Source organism: Oncorhynchus keta, unplaced genomic scaffold (genome assembly GCF_023373465.1).
Source record: "Oncorhynchus keta strain PuntledgeMale-10-30-2019 unplaced genomic scaffold, Oket_V2 Un_contig_19977_pilon_pilon, whole genome shotgun sequence".
NCBI classification, from domain to species: Eukaryota; Metazoa; Chordata; class Actinopteri; order Salmoniformes; family Salmonidae; genus Oncorhynchus; species Oncorhynchus keta.
This window is the reverse complement of record NW_026281760.1, coordinates 17,903-24,836: the sequence shown is the minus strand read 5'-3', so window position 1 is coordinate 24,836 and position 6,934 is coordinate 17,903. Positions and strand designations below refer to the sequence as shown.

Below are 6,934 nucleotides of genomic sequence, written 5' to 3'. Positions count from 1 at the left end.
ACCTCTGTTTGGGTCCTATTTCAGAACATACAGTTAACTCTACCAAGACACATACAGGTCAACATTCGTCTGTCTTTGTCTCCTTCTCCAGGACAGATGTGCTATCTTAATTTGACCCTGCTTCTCACAGCAGAAAACTAATCCTGCAGCAACAGGAAATGTTTTAGTTAATGGACATGTTTAGGGATTGATTCATTTCAGTGGAAAATTACAAACTTTAGAAGCCTTTTAAAACCTTGAATACACTACATTTTGCATTTTGCTGAGCAGGAAAATTATCTGGGACAATAGAGTGATCAAAATAAGGTAGCACATCTGTATATTCTAACATCTCAGTCTGAGTGTCTTTTTACTTAGGACATACACTGTATCCTAACCATCTCTTTATCTCCCCATCTGAGTCGCCTTTACCTAGGACATACACTGTATCCTAACCATCTCTTTATCTCCCCATCTGAGTGTCTTTACCTAGGACATACACTGTATCCTAACCATCTCTTTATCTCCCCATCTGAGTGTCTTTACCTAGGACATACACTGTATCCTAAATCCATCTCTTTATCTCCCCATCTGAGTGTCTTTACCTAGGGACATACACTGTATCCTAACCATCTCTTTATCTCCCCATCTGAGTGTCTTTACCTAGGACATACACTGTATCCCCAACCATCTCTTTATCTCCCATCTGAGTGTCTTTACCTAGGACATACACTGTATCCTAACCATCTCTTTATCTCCCCATCTGAGTGTCTTTACCTAGGACATACACTGTATCCTAACCATCTCTTTATCTCTCCATCTGAGTGTCTTTACCTAGGGACATACACTGTATCCTAACCATCTCTTTATCTCCCCATCTGAGCATCTTTACCTAGGACATACACTGTATCCTAACCATCTCTTTATCTCTCCATCTGAGCGTCTTTACCTAGGACATACTGTATCCTAACCATCTCTTTATCTCCCCCATCTGAGCGTCTTTACCTAGGACATACACTGTATCCTAACCATCTCTTTATCTCCCCATCTGAGCGTCTTTACCTAGGACATACACTGTATCCTAACCATCTCTTTATCTCTCCATCTGAGCCTTTTACCTAGGACATACACTGTATCCTAACCATCTCTTTATCTCCCATCTGAGTGTCTTTACCCAGGGACATACACTGTATCCTAACCATCTCTTTATCTCCCCCATCTGAGTGTCTTTACCTAGGACATACACTGTATCCTAACCATCTCTTTATCTCCCCATCTGAGTGTCTTTACCTAGGACATACACTGTATCCTAACCATCTCTTTATCTCCCCATCTGAGTGTCTTTACCTAGGACATACACTGTATCCTAACCATCTCTTCATCTCCCCATCTGAGTGTCTTTACCTAGGGGACACTGTATCCTAACCATCTCTTTATCTCCCATCTGAGTGTCTTTACCTAGGACATACACTGTATCCTAAATCCATCTCTTTATCTCCCATCTGAGCGTCTTTACCTAGGACATACACTGTATCCTAACCATCTCTTTATCTCCCCATCTGAGTGTCTTTACCTAGGCATACACTGTATCCTAACCATCTCTTTATCTCCCATCTGAGTGTCTTTACCTAGGACATACACTGTATCCTAACCATCTCTTTATCTCCCCATCTGAGTGTCTTTACCCCAGGGACATACACTGTATCCTAACCATCTCTTTATCTCCCCCATCTGAGTGTCTTTACCAGGGACATACACTGTATCCCAACCATCTCTTTATCTACCCATCTGAGTGTCTTTACCTAGGTCATACACTGTATCCTAAATCCATCTCTTTATCTACCCATCTGAGTGTCTTTACCTAGGACATACACTGTATCCTAACCATCTCTTTATCTACCCATCTGAGCGTCTTTACCTAGGACATACACTGTATCCTAACCATCTCTTTATCTCTCCATCTGAGCTGTCTTTACCAGGGACATACACTGTATCCTAACCATCTCTTTATCTCCCATCTGAGCGTTGCCCTACCTCAGGGACATACACTGTATCCTAAATCCATCTCTTTATCTCTCCATCTGAGTGTCTTTACCTAGGACATACACTGTATCCTAACCATCTCTTTATCTCTCCATCTGAGCGCCTTTACCTAGGGACATACACTGTATCCTAACCATCTCTTTATCTCTCCATCTGAGCGTCTTTTACCTAGGACATACACTGTATCCTAACCATCTCTTTTATCTCCCCATCTGAGCGTCTTTACCTAGGGACATACTGTATCCTAACCATCTCTTTATCTCCCCATCTGAGTGTCTTTACCTAGGACATACACTGTATCCTAACCATCTCTTTATCTCCCCATCTGAGCGTCTTTACCTAGGACATACTGTATCCTAACCATCTCTTTATCTCCCCATCTGAGTGTCTTTACCTAGGACATACACTGTATCCTAACCATCTCTTTATCTCCCCATCTGAGTGTCTTTACCTAGACATACACTGTATCCTAACCATCTCTTTATCTCCCCATCTGAGCGTCTTTACCTAGGACATACACTGTATCCTAACCATCTCTTTATCTCCCCATCTGAGTGTCTTTACCTAGGACATACTGTATCCTAACCATCTCTTTATCTCCCTATCTGAGTGTCTTTACCTAGGACATACACTGTATACTAAATCCATCTCTCTTTATCTCCCCATCTGAGCGTCTTTACCTAGGACATACTGTATCCTAACCATCTCTTTATCTCCCCATCTGAGTGTCTTTACCTAGGACATACTGTATCCTAACCATCTCTTTATCTCCCCATCTGAGTGTCTTTACCTAGGACATACACTGTATCCTAACCATCTCTTTATCTCCCCATCTGAGTGTCTTTACCTAGGTCATACACTGTATCCTAACCATCTCTTTATCTCTCCATCTGAGCGTCTTTACCTAGGGACATACACTGTATCCTAACCATCTCTTTATCTCCCCATCTGAGTGTCTTTACCTAGGACATACACTGTATCCTAACCATCTCTTTATCTCCCCATCTGAGTGTCTTTACCTGGACATACACTGTATCCTAACCATCTCTTTATCTCCCCATCTGAGTGTCTTTACCTAGGACATACACTGTATCCTAACCATCTCTTTATCTCCCCATCTGAGTGTCTTTACCTAGGACATACACTGTATCCTAACCATCTCTTTATCTCCCCATCTGAGCGTCTTTACCTAGGACATACTGTATCCTAATCCATCTCTTTATCTCCCCATCTGAGCGTCTTTACCTAGGACATACTGTATCCTAACCATCTCTTTATCTCCCCATCTGAGAGTCTTTACCTAGGACATACACTGTATCCTAACCATCTCTTTATCTCCCCATCTGAGAGTCTTTACCTAGGACATACACTGTATCCTAACCATCTCTTTATCTCCCCATCTGAGTGTCTTTACCTAGGTCATACACTGTATCCTAACCATCTCTTTATCTCCCCATCTGAGCGTCTTTACCTAAGACATACACTGTATCCTAACCATCTCTTCATCTCCCCATCTGAGTGTCTTTACCTAGGACATACACTGTATCCTAACCATCTCTTTATCTCCCCATCTGAGCGTCTTTACCTAGGACATACACTGTATCCTAACCATCTCTTTATCTCCCCATCTGAGTGTCTTTACCTAGGACATACACTGTATCCTAACCATCTCTTTATCTCCCCATCTGAGCGTCTTTACCTAGGACATACACTGTATCCTAACCATCTCTTTATCTCCCCATCTGAGTGTCTTTACCTAGGACATACACTGTATCCTAACCATCTCTTTATCTCCCCATCTGAGCGTCTTTACCTAGGACATACACTGTATCCTAACCATCTCTTTATCTCCCCATCTGAGTGTCTTTACCTAGGGACATACACTGTATCCTAACCATCTCTTTATCTCCCCATCTGAGTGTCTTTACCTAGGACATACACTGTATCCTAACCATCTCTTTATCTCTCCATCTGAGTGTCTTTACCTAGGACATACACTGTATCCTAACCATCTCTTTATCTCCCCATCTGAGTGTCTTTACCTAGGACATACTGTATCCTAACCATCTCTTTATCTCCCCATCTGAGCGTCTTTACCTAGGACATACTGTATCCTAACCATCTCTTTATCTCCCCATCTGAGCGTCTTTACCTAGGACATACTGTATCCTAACCATCTCTTTATCTCCCCATCTGAGCGTCTTTACCTAGGACATACTGTATCCTAACCATCTCTTTATCTCCCCATCTGAGCGTCTTTACCTAGGACATACACTGTATCCTAACCATCTCTTTATCTCCCCATCTGAGTGTCTTTACCTAGGACATACACTGTATCCTAACCATCTCTTTATCTCCCCATCTGAGTGTCTTTACCTAGGACATACACTGTATCCTAACCATCTCTTTATCTCCCCATCTGAGTGTCTTTACCTAGGACATACACTGTATCCTAACCATCTCTTTATCTCCCCATCTGAGTGTCTTTACCTAGGACATACACTGTATCCTAACCATCTCTTTATCTCCCCATCTGAGTGTCTTTACCTAGGACATACACTGTATCCTAACCATCTCTTTATCTCCCCATCTGAGCGTCTTTACCTAGGTCATACACTGTATCCTAACCATCTCTTTATCTCCCCACCTGAGTGTCTTTACCTAGGACATACACTGTATCCTAACCATCTCTTTATCTCCCCCATCTGAGCGTCTTTACCTAGGACATACACTGTATCCTAACCATCTCTTTATCTCCCCATCTGAGCGTCTTTACCTAGGTCATACACTGTATACTGATTCACATCTCTATACTGATACACGTCTCTGTCTCTGTCTCTGTCTGTCAGGGCTCCATCAAGAAGAAGATAGAGAAGTTGAGGAGATGGAGCTCCTGCAGCATAAAGAGGCCTTCTAAGAAGACTAAGACCAGAAGTCTGTCCTCCGCTACAGAGGCACCAGAGGAGACCTGGGGGCTCAAGACCCCCGAGAGGAGGAGGCTCAAACCCATCATCGCCTCAGTCTTCGGACAGGTATAATACTGGTACAGGTGGAGCGACTCAACTGTTGGAGTTTTTACCCGGGGGAGGCCTTACCTGGGGAGTGCTTAACTGAGGAAGTCCTTACCTGGGGGAGTCTTTACCTGGGGGAGTCCTTACCTGAGGAAGTCCTTACCTGGGGGAGTCTTTACCTGGGGGAGTCCTTACCTGGGTGGCTCCTTACCTGAGGAAGTCCTTACCTGGGGGAGTCCTTACCTGGGGGAGTCTTTACCTGGGGGACTCCTTACCTGGGGGACTCCTTACCTGAGGAAGTCCTTACCTGGGGGAGTCTTTACCTGGGGGAGTCTTTACCTGGGGGAGTCTTTACCTGGGTGACTCCTTACCTGAGGAAGTCCTTACCTGGGGGAGTCTTTACCTGGGGAGTCCTTACCTGGGGACTCCTTTACCTGAGGAAGTCCTTACCTGGGGGAGTCTTTACCTGGGGAGTCCTTACCTGGGGACTCCTTACCTGAGGAAGTCTTTACCTGGGGAGTCCTTACCTGGGGGGACTCCCCACCTGAGGAAGTCCTTACCTGGGGGAGTCTTTACCTGGGGAGTCCTTACCTGGGTGACTCCTTACCTGAGGAAGTCCTTACCTGGGGGAGTCTTTACCTGGGAGTGCTTAACAGAGGAAGTCCTTACCTGGGGGAGTCTTTACCTGGGGGAGTCCTTACCTGAGGAAGTCCTTACCTGGGGGAGTTTTTACCTGGGGAGTCCTTACCTGGGGGACAAATTGGCATTCACCTTATGACATCCAGTGGAACAGCCACTTTACAATAGTGCATCTAAATCTTTTAAGGGGGGTGAGAAGGATTACTTTATCCTATCCTAGGTATTCCTTAAAGAGGTGGGGTTTCAGGTGTCTCCGGAAGGTGGTGATTGACTCCGCCTGTCCTGGCGTCGTGGGGAGTTTGTTCCACCATTGGGGGCCAGAGCAGCGAACAGTTTTGACTGGGCTGAGCGGGAACTGTACTTCCTCAGTGGTAGGGAGGCGAGCAGGCCAGAGGTGGATGAACGAGTGCCCTTGTTTGGGTGTAGGGCCTGATCAGAGCCTGGAGGTACTGAGGTGCCATTCCCCCTCACAGCTCCGTAGGCAAGCACCATGGTCTTGTAGCGGATGCGAGCTTCAACTGGTAGCCAGTGGAGAGAGCGGAGGAGCGGGGTGACGTGAGAGAACTTGGGAAGGTTGAACACCAGACGGGCTGCGGCGTTCTGGATGAGTTTAATGGCACAGGCAGGGAGCCCAGCCAACAGCGGAGTTGCAGTAATCCAGACGTGGAGATGACAAGTGCCTGGATTAGGACTTGCGCCGCTTCCTGTGTGAGGCAGGGTCGTACTCTGCGGATGTTGTAGAGCATGAACCTACAGGAACGGGCCACCGCCTTGATGTTAGCTGAGAACGACAGGGTGTTGTCCAGGATCACCTTTACCTGGGTGACTCCTACCTGGGTGACTCCTTACCTGAGGAAGTCCTTACCTGGGGGAGTCTTTACCTGGGGAGTCCTTACCTGGGGGACTCCTTACCTGGAGGAAGTCCTTACCTGGGGAGTCTTTACATTACATTTACATTTACATTTAAGTCATTTAGCAGACGCTCTTATCCAGAGCGACTTACAAATTGGTGCATACACCTTATGACAACCAGTGGAACAGCCACTTGCATCTAAATCTTGTTGGGGGAGAAGGGGGGTGAGAAGGATTACTTACCCTTACTTACCCTATCCTAGGTATTCCTTGAAGAGGTGGGGTTTCAGGTGTCTCCGAAGGTGGGTGATTGACTCCGCTGTCCTGGCGTCGTGAGGGAGTTTGTTCCACCATTGGGGGCCAGAGCAGCGAACAGTTTTGACTGGGCTGAGCGGGAAACTGTACTTCCT

The 6,934-nt window shown here is 45.8% G+C and overlaps 1 long non-coding RNA gene across 1 annotated transcript; it reads right to left on the bottom strand.

The window, feature by feature from the left end:
• Positions 1–963: 963 nt before the first annotated feature.
• On the bottom strand, positions 964–3,452 carry LOC127920595 (uncharacterized). The gene is made up of 3 exons (XR_008106696.1): positions 3,437–3,452; positions 3,323–3,379; positions 964–1,041 (listed from the first exon to the last, which is right to left on the bottom strand). It is a non-coding gene; the product is annotated as an uncharacterized LOC127920595 (long non-coding RNA).
• Positions 3,453–6,934: the final 3,482 nt, after the last annotated feature.